The sequence below is a fragment of the Heptranchias perlo genome, chromosome 1 (genome assembly GCF_035084215.1).
Source record: "Heptranchias perlo isolate sHepPer1 chromosome 1, sHepPer1.hap1, whole genome shotgun sequence".
Taxonomy (NCBI): Eukaryota; Metazoa; Chordata; class Chondrichthyes; order Hexanchiformes; family Hexanchidae; genus Heptranchias; species Heptranchias perlo.
In genome coordinates this window covers 178,191,636-178,210,655 of record NC_090325.1, presented here as the reverse complement: position 1 = coordinate 178,210,655, position 19,020 = coordinate 178,191,636, and positions in this window count along the sequence as shown.

The following is a 19,020-nucleotide window of genomic DNA, read 5'->3' as shown; positions in this document are numbered from 1 at the left end:
ACTAGCCATTCGGTGGTCTTTGAGTTAGATTGCCAATTTTGTGGACCTACGTCCAATAGGAATCAGAATGAGACTTCCCAATCTCATTTTACGTAGAACCTTTGCGAATAACAGACTTTCATCTCATCAACTCGGGTTTGAGATGAAGGGTTAGTGTCTAATTCACTACACACTCAACATCCTAACATTCCTTTTCTATAAAATTAATAAGCAATTTTTCATGTATTGAAAGGGTGCATATTTCTACACATATTTTATAAAAATTACCACTGTATCTGAGATCTGTGAAATCAATTAGCACTTGCTCTGTATTTCTGCTAATCATTTATTTTACAAATTAAATACTAACTGAGTAACTGGACACAAGCGTCACTAATGCTTGAAGCATTAAGGGCTGTCCCTGCCATCTTCATTTCAGTACAGACAATGCTGGTAGTAAGTGCAGGGTTGGTTTTGCATCTGTTCCAGAATTTGCATGTTCCTATTCCTTGCTAATATGCCTGCTTAGAAACTTGGGCAATACGTTAGGGATGAGCCAACTGAACATAAGAAAGCACGGCTCATCAAGTCTGTACTTTCCATGGACCATGTATAATCTACCTTATCATAAACTGTAACCAATTCATTTAATCCTCTGATCAAAAGTTCTGCAAAATTTCAAAAGTTAGCAGACGGTGCTAGTTTAGAATGGTGTTTGTGTGCTTGATTGTGCATCTCATTTTAGCTATTTTGCAAAAGTGGAAATCAGAACTTAAACATCTTCAGGCAATGGACATTCATCCCTGATCTTAATGATATCTAATAGGTACATAGTAGGTACGACACAGGAGGAGGCCATTTAGCCCATCGTGCCTGTGCTGGCTCTTTGAAAGGGCTATCCAATTAGTTCTATTCCCCTGCTCTTTCCCCAAAGCCCTGTAAACTTTTTCTCTTCAAGTATTTATCCAATTCCCTTTTGAAAGTTACTACAGAATCTGCTTCCACCACCCTTTCAGGCAGTGCATTACAAATCATTACAACTTGCTGTATAAAAAAATGTTTCCTCATGTCGCCTCTGGCTCTTTTGCTGATCACCTTAAATCTGTGTCCTCTGGTTACCAACCCTCCAGCCATTGGAAACAATTTCTCCTTATGTACTCTGTCAAAACCATCATGATTTTGAACACCTCTATCAAATCTCCCCTTAACCTTTTCTGTTCTAAGGAGAACAACCCCAGCTTCTCCAGTCTCTCCACATAACTGAAGTCCCTCATCCCTGGTACCATTCTAGTAAATCTCTTCTGCTCCCTCACTAAGGCCTTGACATCCTTCCGAAAGTGTGGTGCCCAGAATTGAACATAATACTCCAGCAGAGTGTTTTATAAGGTTTTAGCATAACTTCCTTGCTTTTGTACTCTATGCCTTTAGTAATAAAGCCCAGGATCCCATATGCTTTTTCAACAGCCTTCTCAACTTGCCCTGCCACCTTCAAAGATTTGTGTATGTGCACTCCCAGGTCTCTGTTCCTTTATATTGCCTCTCCTCATTCTTCCTACCAATTTAATCTCCATGTTTCTGTCGATTTCACCAGTCTGCCTATGTCTATGTCCTCCTGAAGTCTGTTACTATCCTCCCCATTGTTTACTACATTTCCGATTTTCTTGTCATCTGCAAATTTGTCATCTTTGAAATTATACTCTCCATACCCAATTCCCAGTCATTAATATATATCGAAAAGAGCAGTGGTCCTAATACTGACTTCTGGGGAACACCACTGTGTACTTCCCTCCAGTCTGAAAAACAACTGTTCACCACTACTCTCTGCTTTCTGTCCCTTAGCCAATTTTGTATCCACGCTGTCACTGACCCTTTAATCCCACGGGCTTTAATTTTGCTAACAAGCCTATTATGTGGTACTTTATCAAACGCCTTTTGTAAGTCCATATACACAAAATCAACTACACTACTCTCATCAACCCTCTCCATTACTTCATCAGAGAACTCAATCAAGTTAGTCAAACACAATTTTCCTTTAACAAATCCATGTCGACTTGTTATGAAATGCAGCTGATGTGTGATTTAGTGAGTATGAGCAGGTAAGCTGGGGATATTAGGGAGTCCCCATGAGATTCCAGTAGATTATTAGACTAAAGATAAGGACAACGGAAGTTTTGGATTGGCTGAGATGCAGGAAGTTGGAACGAGTGGACAGTTTCCGAGAGATGTAAAATCTGTTCTGTGTCAGATCTGCTGCTCTGAAGTCAACGGAGTTACCTGCAACAATGGACAAGACATTTTAAAGTGTTACTGAAAATAAAAATACACAGGTGCATGTTGTAATCGCAATGGTTAGCTCAAAGGGTTGTGTTTACCTAAGTATTAGCTCACCTGGGCCCACTTCACCACTTGCCTTTGTTTTATGCCAAAATAATCTCTGGCATGTTAAACCCTTCAGTATATGCCCATCTCATTCTTTATTTTCGTGAGCCACAAATGGTGAGTAATGTTGTATGGGCTATGCAACTGGTCACAGCAAGCCATGAAATCTGTCAGTTTAATATAATCTACCGCTGGCGTTTTAACAGAGCAGTGAAACGCTAGCAGATGTTGCTGTTAGAATCGTGGTTTTCAAGTCTGCACAAGAGGTGAAAGATTTTATTTAAGCGTGATTGACATTTCTGGTCCAACAGAAGAGAAATCCAGTTTGTTAATTCCAAAATGGACACCAGACATTCAAGTGTAAATAAACAATTAATAACTTGATTGGTTATGATGTCTTGATTGGAAAAAAATCAAATTATTGTCTAACTAAAAATATAGTGGAGTGTGCACAATCACCCAACTTTTGTGAATAGGCAGAAGAACATGAAATTATTTTGTTCTGTTGATACTTAGTATGCATACAAGTGAAAAAGTTAGCTCTATTTTATTTTCCCACTGAAAGTTCAAAATTGGGTACCTTATTACTACAAAACCTGCCAACCCCAACAACCTGCCAACCCCAACAAAGAAAATCAGCTTTTCGAGGAGTAGGCAGAAATCCCGGCTCCAAGACGCCGAAGAACGCACACGACCCAGAGCCATATGGGTGGGCTTGCCGTTCCCGAACCCACCAGCGAGACGATATTTAAAGCAGTAATTGAACTATTTAAAGTAGTTGAAAAATGAATAAATCTAATTTAGAATGAAGGCAAGAAATTTCAACGCTGCCTCAACGTTTTTTCCGTGCCGACATTTAAATCCCCGTTTGGCAGATGGGGATAAAAGGTCAGTTATTGCAGCAGGACACTCAGTTCTCTCAGATAAACTTTTGGCTCGGAGTTCTTTGTGTTTAGACTGAAAATTCTTGGTTTCCACTCAGAATTGTTTTGTTTACACATATTTACCAACTTTTCGAACCCCCTCAAACTGACACCATCAGGACGGGGGGCACGATGGCTGCATTCACCACTACATCTGAGGACGAGGAACATCACCATCCATGGAAGGCATGGTGTGCACGTCCGCCACCTGTAGCCCCACAACACAGGCACCTGCACAAGAACACAGAGGGGACCGACAGAGGGACCGACGTCGCAGGACGCACTACCCTCCTCAGAGGGTCACATCCTCTGAGGAATCGCTCTCTCCCATCACTGTGGTCGTTGAAGGGCCTGTAAGAGAATATTAAGCATCATCACAGATGTGACATGTTGCGATGAGCATACTGAGGTGATCAACATGCCAATTGTTAACCTCAATTCATGTTGTGTGTGATGAATGTTAAAGTTGTGTCACCAGATGTTTGTGGGGTGCCGGTCACGGCATCCCTGATGGACAGGCACTCGAGGGTGTGGCTGATCTCCAGGGCCTCCTCCTCCGCCTCTGTTTGGACCACTATTTGTTTTGGCCTGCCTCCAGTCCTCGCCCTCTCTTGTGCATTTTGCGCTCTCTTCTAGAAGGGGAGAAAGTGCAGACTGTGAGAGAGTGATGGTGAAGTGATCAGCTGATGAATGCATTGCTTTGGGTGAGGCTGACTGTTAAAGAGGTGCATCAGAGGGTGACTATCTGACAGAGACATCACATTGGATCAGGATTGGGGTGAGTGGTAGGGGCAGGTTGGGGTCACAAATTTGGAGGTGAAATGTGCTCAGGAAGTGAAGGTAAGTTGAGGATGAGCTTTAAGTGGTGTGAGCAGTGATGTGATGGAGTAATTTTGGCTGTGCAGAATGAGTTGGGGCAGCGGAGGGGGTGATGTGGAACACGGAATGCAGGAGAATCAGTAAGTGTACTCACTTTTGTTGAACTAGTTAGGTCATTGAAATGTTTCCTGCAATGGACCCAAGTGTGGGATATGTTGCTCCTTCTCATGACCTCCTCTGCCACCTCGAGCCAAGCCTTCTTGGTGGCAGAGGCAGGGCACTCCTCCTCAGCCAGGGTAAAATAGCTCCCTCCTTCTCCTCACCCCGGCCAGCAGCACCTCAAGTGAGGCATCGCTGAATCTTGGAGCAGCCTTGCCCCTGTGCTGCTCCTTTATGTCTCCTTGCTCTTTGCTCCAGCAAAATCCATTGGAGCAATGGCCCTTTAAATCTAGATGCTGCAGCTGACAGCCTGTCATGCGGGTGCGCAGTCCGCCCACTGTGCAGTATTCGGACGGCAAACCCAGAATCAAGATTAATGGCCGGCAATTAAATTGTGATCGCGTGGGGAATTGTATCATAGTATGACAGCACAGAAGGAGGCCATTCGGCACAACTTGCCTGTGCTGGCTCTTTGGTAGAGCTATCTAATTAGTCCCATTCCCCAGCTCTACTCCATATCCCAGTCAATTTTTTCCCTTCGAGTATTTATCCACTTCCCTTTTGAAAGTTATTATTGAATCTGCTTCCACCACCATTTCAGGCAGTTCATTCTAGATCATGACAACTGGCTGCATAAAATAATGTTTCCTCATGTCGCCTTTGGTTCTTTTGCCAATCACCTGAAATCTGTGTCCTCTGGTTACTGATCCTTCTGCCATTGGAAACAGTTTTTCCTTACTTACTCTATCAAAACCCTTCATGATTTGAACACATCTATCAAATCTCCTCTTAACTTTCTTTGCTCTAAAGAGAACAACTCCAGCTTCTCCAGTCTCTCCACATAACTGAAGTCCCTCACCTCGGTACCATTCTAGTAAATCTCTTCTCCTCTCTCAAAGGCCTTGACATCCTTCCTAAAGTGTGGTGCTCAAAATTGAACACAATACTCCTAATGCCTAACCTGTGTTTTATAAAGGTTTAGCATAACTTCCTTGCTTTTGTCTCTATACCGCTATTAATAAAGCCAAGGATTCCATATGCTTTTTTAACAGCCTTCTCAACTTGTCCTGCCACCTTCAAAGATTTGTGTACATACACCCCCAGGTCTCTCTCCTGCACCCCCTTTAAAATTGCCTCTCCTCATTCTTCCTACCAAAATGTATCACTTCACACTTCTCTGCATTAAATTTCATCTGCCGTGTGTCTACCGATTTCACCAGTCCGTCTATGTCCTTCTGAAGTTTGTTACTATCCTCCCCATTGTTTATTTCTGATTTTTGTGTCATCTGCAAACATTGAAATTATAATCTCTCTACCCAAGTCCAGGTCATTAATATATTTCAAAAATTGCAGTGGTGCTAATGCCAACCCCTGGGGAACACCAATATATACTTCCCTGCAGTCTGAAAAACAACCATTCACTACTGCTCTCTGCTTTCTGTTCCTTAGCCAATTTTGTATCCATGCTGCCACTGATTCTTTAATCCCATGGGCTTTAATTTTGCTAACAAGTCTATCATGTGGTACTTTATCAAATGCCTTTTGAAAGTCCAGATACACAACATCAACTACACTACCCTCATCAATCCTCTCTGTTACTTCATCAAAGTACTCAGTCAGGTTAGTCAAACATGATTTTCCTTTATCAAATTCACTCTGACTTTCATTTATTAGCCTATACTTTTCTAAGTGCCAATTAATTTAGTCCCAGATGATTGTCTCTAAAAGTTTCCCCACCACTGACTTATACTTGCTATTGTTCCTTCAGTGTTATTTTTCACTATGTTCAGGTATTGAATTTAGTGGATTTATTCCTAATGAACTAGACTTCCATGCGAGACTTCAGAAAGCCTCCATCCCCTAATCAGCAACCATTACAGGTACTAAAATGAATCCGTGCATGGTGAAATGTGTGATAAGCACATAACTTCACATTCATTATTGCCATAATATTGCTGCAGTATTTCTTCCCAGGTGACATAATTGCAAGGTAATGGATCCATTATACCTTAAAATCTCCTAGAATTAGCTGTGCATTAAAGAGTAAAAGTAACACAAGCTGTTCTGGATTAAAAAACCCACAAACATTATTAAACAATCAGCTTTATCAAATTCTCCAGCTGTAAAAATAACATTTTCACCACAATAAACTTTTGCAATTTTTAAAATTTATTTTACCATGAAAATTACTGCAATAGAATATTTCCTAAGTGCTAAGCTATAAGCAGCTCAGTATCATTAGAACAGAATGATTTTAGTCTCCATCCATTTTCTCCTTATGTAAAGCTGTGATTTTTATGTGCAATTTTTATTTTAATTGCAAATAGATGCAAGTACACATGACTTTAATTAAAAGGTGTTTTGCATCAACCTGTTGTGTCCCGGATATGCAATTATATATTACCTTTGCCATCTGTTTTAGTGTCTCGTATTCTTCCATTAATATTGTAACTACCAGACAGAAATGGAGGTCTTTAACGTCAATGAAGTATCTTCTAGTTACTTTTGAAATGGATGATATTTCTACCATTGGAAAGTTGCATTATTTAAAGCCCTTGTATTAATGGTGTCTTTACTATTAAAATCAATACTGGTGAAAGAGAAAAAAAATGCATTATCATGTAAAACACAATGATGATATGACATTGGCATGCAGCCAAGCAAGTTTTGGAAGGAAGATAGGTAATAAAAGGATATTTACTTATGTCCAGTTTAGAGTCATTAAAATTAATAGCATGGAAAATACTGATCACAGCAAATCATGAAATATGTCAGTTTAAAGTAATCTACTGCTGGCATTTTAACAGAACATTGAAACACCGGCAGATGTTACTGTTAGAATCTTGGTTTTCAGGTCTGTACAAGAGATGAAAAACTTTAAACAAACATTTCTGGTCCAACAGAAGAGAAATGCCACAGCACAGTATCATCCAGTTTGTTAATTCCAATATGGACATCAGACATTCAAGTGTAAATAACAGCTAATTTGTCAGGTATTCTTGGATCAATAGCTGCCTATGGATAAATTACCAAATACAACATCACAATGTTGGAGATACTAAGAACTCTTCTGCTTTTTATGCAAGGCACACAAATTCCATTTGAATCTATTTACAGATATTGGCAGAAGTTAATAGCATTATAGTGAGCTGAGGGCAATAGACAACGGAATGTGTGACTTGGGATTCAATGTGCATACAGTGGAAACATTGATTACAAGAAGCTCCTGCTTCATTCCTTGCCAACACGATGTTCTTTTCAAACAGTCTTCAGTATGGCCTATAATCCCAAATCTATACCCAGCATTATGTCCCTATAGCCTTCTACAGTGATGTTGAGAATACTACTCGTCTTTGAACAAATGGCCTTGAGCACCGTCTTTATGGAAATGCCCTTCCCACTATATGTTTATGAAAAAAGAATGTGTTGCGTTTCTTTTAAGGCATTTTTCTCTGTGTCAAATCCTTCTTTTCTTACTTATTGAAGTATTTAAAATCAGGATCTTGCAGTATTTGAAAAGCTCTGTCAACGTGAATTCTTGTGCAGTTCCATTACAACCACAACAGCAGCTGGTTGCCTGGGTGTTACCACTTCTTAGCTAGTGGTTGTGAAGCTTATTCTATGCCAGAATGGGTGCCAGCTGACTTCAAATAATCACGCAAACAATATATTTGATGGATTAAAAAGAGTCTTTCTTAAATCTAATACAGAAAGGTTTGCTTACTTCGGACAGCATACATTAGAAACAACAGATTGTTATAATGAATGTTATTATTTTAAAGATAATTTATACCTGCGACATTTGATGTGAGGTATTATCAATGTTATAATAGATAAATCTTCCATCATCCATCGCCTTTCAGAATTTAAGTGAAAGGCTAAATGGATAGGCTTTTTTAATTTAAGTATTTATTACCCTATTTATGTATATTGTAATTCCTGACTATTGGGATTTCTGAAGCATTTTTTAAGCCATTAAAAAGAATTATAGGAAATGCCAAACAAGTATAGCATACTCTTTATTGCTTTGTTAACAGCTGGGTCCTATGCGAATTAAATTGTTTCTACCTCATTTGATAAAAACATAATAAATCAGAAATGCAAAGGGTGGCAGCACTTGTTAGCTGCAACTCTAGAAGCCTGCATCACAGCCAAGCAGACTGATTATTCTAAGCAGGTCAATTGTTCTGGCTGACATAGAGTCTAAAATTAAAAGATGAAAAAGTGAAATAGCTTTATCGTGAGTGTAATTGAAAGCCTCGAGGAAGTCTTTAACTGCGTTGTGCGTGATGAATACCTTCTTCCTTCTTTTATTACTTGAGAGGGAATATGCAGCATTATAGATGGAAAGCTCATGAGCACGATGACTTCTGGAAATGTTGTGATTGTTATGTTTAGCTCAGCTAATACGGTGTACATTTGAAAACAGCTTGTGACATTGACATATGATATCATTTACTTTTTCTCAGACTGCAAAGTTATCTGAAGAATTGGATAAAATGAATGTTGAACTTGTTCTGCATTCGAAAAGTGATATGGTTTCTTCAATAGAAATGGCCACATTCATTGTTGAGGTTGGCAGGTTTTGTGGTAAATTTTGAACCCTCAGTGGGAAAGAAAAATAAATTAAGGAGCAAACTCTTTCACTTGTATGTACACTAAGTACCAACAGAAAAAAATAATTTTATGTTCTTCTGCCTATTTACAAAAGTTGGATCATTTTGCACACTCCATTATATTTTTAGTTAGACAATAATTTGAATTTTTCTAATCAAGACCCAAAGATTCCCACTGTTGCCATCATCTCTGATTTAAGACCAAATTCCTCTCTAACTATCCACACCATCTCTTTTGTGATCACGTCACATGGGTTTACCTCCAACACCCTGCCTGCCTCCTCCCGCTCCTCCCCCCCCAACTCCTTCAAGCTTTGAAAATATGCCTTCTCCATCATATTTCCAACTACTGTGTCCTGAGATTTCTGAGGCTGCTGAGGCTCTTTTCCAAAATACAGAATCCATAACCTCTCCTAACATAGAAACATAGAAAATAGGAGCAGGAGTAGGCCATTTGACCCTTCGAGCCTGCTCTGCCATTCAATATAATCATGGCTGATCCTCTATCTCAATACCATATTCCCGCTCTCTCCCCATACCTCTTGATGCCTTTTGTGTCTAGAAATCTATCCAGCTCCTTCTTAAATATATTCAGTGACTTGGCCTCCACAGCCTTCTGTGGTAGAGAATTCCACAGCTTCACCACCCTCTGAGTGAAGAAATTTCTCCTCATCTCAGTCCTAAATGTCCTACCCCGTATCCTGAGACTGTGACCCCTCGTTCTGGACCCCTCAGCCAGGGGAAACATCCTCCCTGCATCCAGTCTGTCTAGCCCTGTCAGAATTTTATACGTTTCAATAAGATACCTGTTGCTAGGGAGCAACCAATTCCTACATTATTATGTTGGAGAACTTTCTATATTGCTACAGCCAGATGGAACTGTAATCTTTAAGGACCATCCTCAAACAACTTCTGAAGATCATCAGTTTCCTCTACTTCCTTCTTCGCCTGTTCCTAGACATTATCTACCACCTCCTTCACCCCCTTCATTACCAGCAACTTTTTAAAAATTCGTTCACGGGATGTGGTCGTCGCTGGCGAGGCCAGCGTTTATTGCCCATCCCTAATTGCCCTCGAGAAGGTGGTGGTGAGCCGCCTTGTTGAACCACTGCAGTCCGTGTGGTGATGGTTCTCCCACAGTGCTGTTAGGAAGGGAGTTCCAGGATTTTGACCCAGCGACACTGAACAATATTCTTCAATCTCCCATCCAGTACCACTGTTAAATAATGGACAACTACTTTCATCGTCTCTTGCTCAAACATCCAGTGTTATACAATATCTTTGAGCTACTTCAGCCTCTCCACCAGCTTCTTTGTCATCTACTGGATATCTTTCACCTCTTTCATCCTTTTCATCAATAGATACTGAACATCATAAACTTAATTTGCCGCTAACACCATCCCCACTACCAGGTGCTTGGCATAATCCCCCTCCTCCTGTGCAAGTACTAAATATTTGTTGCCACTTTCCGAATCCCTCCCAGTGACTACTTTATCAAGAATACAACAACTTCTTCCACTTCTTCCTCCACCTCTGTCAGATGCTGGTGGTCTTCCCTCTGCTGCTCCTCTCAAAGATGCCGAAGGAGCACCTCCTCCTCCTTTGATCTCAGGTGTTAGAGGTCCTCTTCTTCCACTTCCTGTACTCACTACCAGTTGTTTGCTTCTTGCAACCTCACTACTAGGGACTGGTGTTCTTCCTTTTCCACCTCCTCTCCCAATCACTGTCCTTCCTCCACCACCTCTCCTACCAAGTACTAGAGGCTTTCCTCCCCCACCTCCTCTTCCAGGTGCAGTGCCTTCTCCCCCACCTCTTCTTTCAGGCAACCAAGATCCGCCTCCCCCACCTTCTCTTCCAGGCACTAAAGGCCCTCCACCCCTACCTCTCTTTCCAGGCACTGTTTCTCCTCCCACATCTCCTCTCCCAGACACTATTCCTTCTCCCCCACCTTGTCTCACAGGCACTAAACTTCTTTCACTCCCTCTTCTCCCACTTACTATCCCTCCACCCCACCTCCCCTCCCCCCTCCCAGGCACCACTCCTATATCTTCTCTCCCACTCACTATCCCTCCTCCCCACCTCCTCTCCCAGGCACTATTCCTCCATCTTCTCTCCCACTCACTATCCCTTCCTCCCCCACCTCCTCTCCCAGGCACTATTCCTCCATCTTCTCTCCCACTCACTATCCCTCCTCCTCACCTCCCCTCCCAGGCACTATTCCTCCATCTTCTCTCCCACTCACTATCCCTCCTCCTCACCTCCCCTCCCAGGCACTATTTCTCCATCTTCTCTCCCATTCACTATCCCTCCTCCCCACCTCCCCTCCCAGGCACTATTCCTCCATCTTCTCTCCCACTCACTATCCCTCCTCCCCCACCTCCCCTCCCAGGCACTATTCCTCCATCTTCTCTCCCACTCACTATCCCTCCTCCCCCACCTCCCCTCCCAGGCACTATTCCTCCATCTTCTCTCCCATTCGCTATCCCTCCTCCCCACCTCCCCTCCCAGGCACTATTCCTCCATCTTCTCTCCCACTCACTATCCCTCCTCCCCCACCTCCCCTCCCAGGCACTATTCCTCCACCTCCACCTTCTCTCCCACTCATTATCCCTCCTCCCCCACCTCCCCTCCCAGGCACTATTCCTCCACCTCCACCTTCTCTCCCACTCATTATCCCTCCTTCCCCACCTCACCTCCCAGGCACTATTCCTCCACCTCCACCTTCTCTCCCACTCACTATCCCTCCTCCCCCACCTCCCCTCCCAGGCACTATTCCTCCACCTCCACCTTCTCTCCCACTCATTATCCTTCCTTCCCCACCTCCTCACCCAGGCACTGTTCCTCCACCTTCTTTCCCACTCACTATCCCTTCCTCCCCCACCTCCTCTCCCAGGCACTGACTGCTCTTCTCTACCTCCTCTAACAGGGACTGGAGGTCTTTGTCCACTATCTCCTTTCTCAGGAACAGGAGAATCTGCTCTACCCCCACCCCTCCTTTACCAGGTACTATCCCTTCTCCTCTACATCTGTTACCAGGCATTAGAGGCTCCTGCTTTTCAAAAAAATGATTAAGTTGCTCCAGTACAACCTCATGGTCTACAACTGAAGAAAGAATACAGTTCCACTTAAAAGAGCTAACTGGTCTCAAGTAAGACCTTTTATAATTGTTGTTCTAAATATTGCTAAAGGTATGTCATTATTTATGCCTGGCTAGAGAGACAGGGGTCAAAATTAACAAATATACATAAGAACATAAGAACATAAGAAATAGGAGCAGGATTAGGCCAATCGGCCCCTCGAGCCTGCTCCGCCATTCAATAAGATCATGGCTGATCTGATCCTAACCTCAAATCTAAATTCATGTCCAATTTCCTGCCCGCTCCCCGTAACCCCTAATTCCCTTTACTTCTAGGAAACTCTCTATTTCTGTTTTAAATTTATTTAACGATGTAGCTTCCACAGCTTCCTGGGGCAGCAAATTCCACAGACCTACTACCCTCTGAGTGAAGAAGTTTCTCCTCATCTCAGTTTTGAAAGAGCAGCCCCTTATTCTAAGATTATGCCCCCTAGTTCTAGTTTCACCCATCCTTGGGAACATCCATACCGCATCCACCCGATCAAGCCCCTTCACAATCTTATATGTTTCAATAAGATCATCTCTCATTCTTCTGAACTCCAATGAGTAGAGTCCCAATCTACTCAACCTCTCCTCATATGTCCACCCCCTCATCCCCGGGATTAACCGAGTGAACCTTCTTTGTACTGCCTCGAGAGCAAGTATGTCTTTTCTTAAGTATGGAGACCAAAACTGTATGCAGTATTCCAGATGCGGTCTCACCAATACCTTATATAACTGCAGCAATACCTCCCTGTTTTTATATTCTATCCCCCTAGCAAAGTGCATAACCTCACATTTTCCAATATTGTATTGCATCTGCCAAATCTCCGCCCACTCACCCAGCCTGTCTATATCCCCTTGTAGGTTTTTTATGTCCTCCTCACTCTCTACTTTCCCTCCCATCTTTGTATCATCTGCAAACTTTGATATGTTACACTCGGTCCCCTCCTCCAAATCGTTAATATAGATTGTAAAGAGTTGGGGACCCAGCACCGAACTCTGCAGAACACCACTGGCTACAGGTTGCCAGTCCGAGAATGTACCATTTATCCCAACTCTCTGCTTCCTGTTAGATAACCAATCCTCCACCCATGCCAGAATATTACCCCCAATCCAGTGATTCTTTATCTTGAGCAATAATCTTTTATGTGGCACCTTGTCGAATGCCTTCTGGAAGTCCAAATACACTACGTCCACTGGTTCCCCTTTATCCACCCTGTATGTTATATCCTCAAAGAACTCAAGCAAATTTGTCAGACATGACTTCCCCTTCGTAAAGCCATGCTGACTTTGTCCTATTAAATTATGTTTATCCAAATGTTCCGCTACTGTCTCCTTAATAATAGACTCCAAAATTTTACCCACCACAGATGTTAGGCTAACTGGTCTATAATTTCCAGCCTTCTGCCTACTACCCTTTTTAAATAAGGGTGTTACATTAGCAGTTTTCCAATCTGCTGGGACCTTTGCCGAGTCCAGAGAATTTTGGAAAATTATTACCAAAGCATCCACAATCCCCACTGCCACTTCCCTCAAGACCCTCGGATGTAAGCCATCAGGTCCAGGGGATTTATCCGCCTTGAGTCCCATTAATTTACTGAGTACCAATTCCTTAGTGATTTTAATCGTATTTAGCTCCTCCCCCCCTAGAGCCCCCTATTTGTCCAGTGTTGGGATATTCTTAGTGTCCTCTACCGTAAAGACTGAAACAAAATATTTGTTCAGCATTTTTGCCATCTCCATGTTTCCCACCATTAATTTCCGGGTCTCATCCTCTAAAGGACCTACGTTTGCCTTAGCCACCCTTTTTCTTTTTATATAACTATAGAAACTCTTGCTATCTGTTTTTATATTTTTTGCTAATTTATTTTCATAATCTATCTTCCCTTTCTTAATCGATCCTTTCGTTACTTTTTGCTGTCTTCTGAAGACTTCCCAATCTTCTATCCTCCCACTAAGTTTGGCTACCTTATATGTCCTTGTTTTTAGTCGGATACTACCCTTAATTTCTTTACTTAGCCACGGATGGCTGTCATTTCTTTTACACCCTTTTTTCCTCAGTGGAATATATATTTTTTGAAAGTTGTAAAATAACTCCTTAAATGAACACCACTGTTCATGTACCGCCTTACCCTTTAATCTATTTTCCCAGTCCACTTTAATCAATTCCGCTCTCATACCATCATAGTCTCCTTTATTCAAGCTCAGTACGCTTGTTTGGAAACCAACCTTCTCACCCTCTAATTGGATATGGAACCATGTTATGGTCACTCATTCCAAGGGGATCCTTAACTAGGACATTATTAATTAATCCTGGCTCATTACACAGGACCAGGTCCAAGGTTGCTTGCCCCCTTGTAGGTTCAGTTACATACTGCTCAAGAAATCCATCCCTAATGCACTCAATAAACTCTTCTTCAAGGCTACCCTGCCCAATTTGATTTGTCCAGTTAATATGATAGTTAAAATCCCCCATAATTATAACTGTTCCCTTATTACATGCCCCGACTATTTCCTGATTAATACTTCTTCCAGCAGAGTTGCAACTATTAGGAGGCCTATATACTACGCCCACTAGTGTTTTTTTCCCCTTATTATTCCTTATCTCTACCCAAACTGTTTCATTATCCTGATCCTTTGTCCCAATATCTTTTCTCTGTATTACAGTGATTCCTTCCCTTATTAACATAGCCACCCCACCTCCCCTTCCTTCCTGCCTGCCCTTCCTGATTGTTAAATGCCCTGGCATATTTAATTCCCAGTCGTTGTCACCCTGCAGCCATGTTTCTGTAATGGCCACAAGATCATACCCATACGTCGTTATTTGTGCCATTAACTCGTCCATTTTGTTATGAATGCTACGTGCATTCAGATAAAGAACTTTCAAATATGTTTTGTGACATTTAGTTCCTGCTTTTTCCTTTTTTAACACTTTACCTATTACTCCACACCTTCTGTCCCTTCCTGATACACTTTCCTCTGTCTCCCTGCTCAGGTTCCCAACCCCCTGCCACAGCTTTGATGCTGGGTTAATCGCCTTATGCCTTCTAGTTTTCATTTTATCTGTCGTGCCTAAAGTACCTAAAGTGCCTAAAGTACACTTTCTTTCCGCTGCTCTATGCTTTTCCCTTTCACTTGTTCTTGAACAACTGTTTGTACTATTTGTATTGTAGATTTCCTCTGGGTCTTCCCCTCTCTTGCCGCTCTCAACTTTATTCCCTTCTGACTCCCCGCTCAGGTTCCCATCCCCCTGCCACTCTAGTTTAAACCTTCTCCAACAGCACTAGCAAACACCCCCGCGAGGTCATTTGTCCCTGTCCTGCTCGGGTGTAACCCGTCACACTTGTACAGGTCCCACCTTCCCCAGAACCGGTCCCAATGTCCCAGGAATCTAAATTCCTCCCTCCTACACCATCCCTGCAGCCACGCATTCATCCTGTCTATTCTCCTGTTCCTATACTCACTAGCACGTGGCACTGGTAGTAATCCTGAGATCACTACCTTTGAAGTCCTGCTTTTTAATTTATCTCCTAACTCCTTAAATTCACCTTGCAGGACCTCATCCCTTTTTTTACCTATGTCGTTGGTACCAATATGGACCACGACTACTGGCTGTTCACCCTCCCCCTCCAGAATGCCCTGCAGCCGCTCCGTGACATCCTTGACCCTAGCACCAGGGAGGCAACATACTATCCTGGAGTCACGTTTGCGGCCGCAGAAATGCCTATCTGTTCCCCTTACAATGGAATCCCCTATCACTATAGCCCTGCCACTCTTCTTCCTCCCCTCCTGTGCAGCAGAGCCACCCGTGGTGCCCCGAACCTGGCTCTTGCTGCTTTCCCCTGATAAGCCATCTCCCTCAACAGCATCCATAGCAGAATATCTGTTTGAGAGGGAGATGGCCCCAGGGGACTCCTGCTCTACCTGCCTCGTCCTTTTACTCTGCCTGGCGGTCACCCATTTCCTTTCTGCCTGCGTAATCTTTACCTGCGGTGTGACCACCTCACTGAACGTGCTATCCACGATAGTCTCAGCATCGCGGATGCTCCACAGTGAATCCACCCGCAGCTCCAGCTCCGAAAGACGGTTAGCCAGTAGCTGCAGCTGGACACACTTCCTGCACACATGGTCGCCAGGGACACTGGTAGTGTCCATGACTTTCCACATAGTACAGGAGGAGCATATCACGGGTGCGAGCTGTGCTGCCATGACTTGCCTTAGACTCTTAGACTCTCTTCCCGCTCTAGGTCTCCCCTTTTATACTCTGCTCACCTCTCGGACTCTCCTGCCTCACCTGTGACGTCGCACAGTAGTTGTCTCTTGTTGCAGGTCTGCTGCTGCTTTTATTCCACAATCTCAGTCTTCTACTCTCAGGTCCACTGCCGCTCTGCGGGAGAAGTTCGGAAAAGCAAGGCAAAGCAGCACTTCCTTCCCCGAACTCCCACACTTACCAAACTCTCAGCAGCACACTGTGTATCTGCACACCGTGCAGTTCGCACTGACAGGCCCCTGTATTTCTACAGTTGAAACTCAGATGAGTCAGGCCTGCCCCACCTTCAAGTACCAGTTGAATCTAGCTAACCAATTAACTTGCTACAGCAGCTCTCTGCTCTCAACTTTTAAACATTCAGTGTTACAACTTTTCAGTGACAGTCAATGTATTTTTACAATAAAATATTAGCAGCAGAACTGGAGGAATCATTTATCTAAGAATTATTTAGCAAAATTCAACTTTAATATTGGAAGAAGCTGCATGTAGCTGTTTCTGAAGGCTTGACTATCATAGGATGTATGAAGAACATTTTGCCATTGTTGATTTGAACTGCAGATCAGATAGCTTACCAAAGGGAATACAACAGTAAATTCCATGATCCCATTCTCCCAGCGAGGAAGCGATGCTCAAAAAACTTTTCTGACCCCTGCTGCTTGCGATCACAGTACAAACGTAGACAGCAGGAATTTTCCCAGTTGAACATTGGGAAGACCACAACCATTTGATTTGGCTCCAGCCAAAATGTCCATAACTTTTCTACCAACTCCGTCTCATCTCAACCGCTGACTTAGGCTGATCCAGACAACGTATAACCTTAGCTTCACATCCCATGGTCTATCCATTACTGAGCTGAAGCACAGAACACATTGCGAAGGAGTGGATTGTGAACCGAGTGGGTACTAAAGAATTTGGTGAGAGGGGGACTCTGTTAAAGTAATGGGTGAATTGGAATTAAAATGTAGTTTAAAATTTAACGTGGAACTTTAAAACTTTAAACAAAACTGCAAGTTAGCTAACAGTTAACAGAAACTGCAAGTCAGTGGCAGTTAACAGGTAACAGTCAATCAGATGTAAGTGATTGTCTGAATGGAGGGTAATTACTGGGAGCTGGGAGCTGATTGAGCAGTTGTAACTGCTGTTCTCAAAAGGTGCATAAAGTAAAAGGTTATCTGCTGAAGCACAGGGTGGGTATTGTGAACTGAGAGTGAGAGAGGTTAATTGGGGGTAAGTAAATTAACAATAATTGAGAAAGGAAATTTAGGAAAAAAAGTTTCTAAATATAACGGATGGGCAGCTGAGACCCATTGCCTACAATTCCTGTGCCATGTGGATACTTCAGGATGCTCCATGTGTCCTAGAGGGCCACATGTGCAGGAAATGCCTCCAGTTGCTAGAGCTCAAGCTGAGGGTTTCTGAGCTTGAGGGATGGCTGAAGTCACTGCAGAGCACAAGGGAGGTTGAAGGTTTCCTGGATCCCAGGAGGTGGTCACCCCACAGCCACAGAGAGTTCAGGATTGCAAGTGGGTGGCCATCCAAAAGGGTAGGAAGAGGCAGGCAGTGCAGGAATCTTCTTCTTGTCTCAAATAATTCAGCATTGAGTACCAGTGAGGGTGATAATACCTTGAAAGAGTGCAGTCCTGAGCATGACACCATGGGGCAAAGGACTGCACGGGGGGGTATAGTGAAGTGTAGAAATGTGGTGGTCATAGAAGCTTTGTTAGTCAGGGGGACAGACAGGTGTTTCTGTGACTGTTGGCATGAGTCCTGATTGATGTGTTGCCTCTGTGGTGCCAGAGTAAAGCACATCACGGAGAGGCTGCAGAACTTTCTATGGAGGGAAGGGGAAGATCCAGATGTTGTGGTCCATATGGGCACAAATGACATAGGAAAGAAAAAGAATGAGGTCCTGCAGTCAGAGTTTCATGAGGTAGGAAGGAAGTTAAAAAGCAGGACCTCAAAGGTAATAATCTCTGGATTACTCCCAGTGCCATGCACTAGTGAGCACATTAAAAAATTGGAAGATAAGGTAGGTTAACATGTGGCTAGAGCCATGGTGCCAGAGGGAGGGCTTCAGATTCTTGGGGCACTGGGACCAGTTCTAGGGCAGGAGGGACCTGTTCAAGAGAGTCAGGTTGCATCTCAACAGAGCTGGGACCAATGTCCTTGTGGGGAGGTTCACTAGTGTTGTGGGGGAGGGTTTAAACTAATTTGACAGGGGGATGAGCACCAGGATGTAGCATTAGAAAAAAGAAACAAGGTGCACAAAGGATTGGGAGAGACAGATAGAACTAGAGTAAGAAATAGTACAGTATTAGGTGGGAGCAGACTGAGAGAATATGAGAAGGTCTAAAATAGGTTTAGCGTGCATGTGTCTGAATGCACAAAATGTGGTAAATAAGGTTGGTGAGCTGCAGGGGCAAATAACTACATGGGACCTGGCTCAAAAATAGATACTAAATATTCCTGGATACAAGGTGTTCAGGAAAGATAGGGAGGGGATAAAAGGGTTGGGGGTGTGGGGGGCTAGCAGTATTGATTAAGGAGAATATTGCAGTGCTGGAGTGCTTGGGTCAAGAACAGAATCTATTTGATTAGAGTTAAGAAACAATAGAGGTGCCATTACATTACTTGGGATATTCTATAGGCCATCAATTAATGGGAAGCAAATTTGCAGAGAAATTAGAGAGGTGCAAGAACTATAGAGTAGTGATAATGGGGGACTTCAACTATTCTAATATAGACTGGGATAGTAAT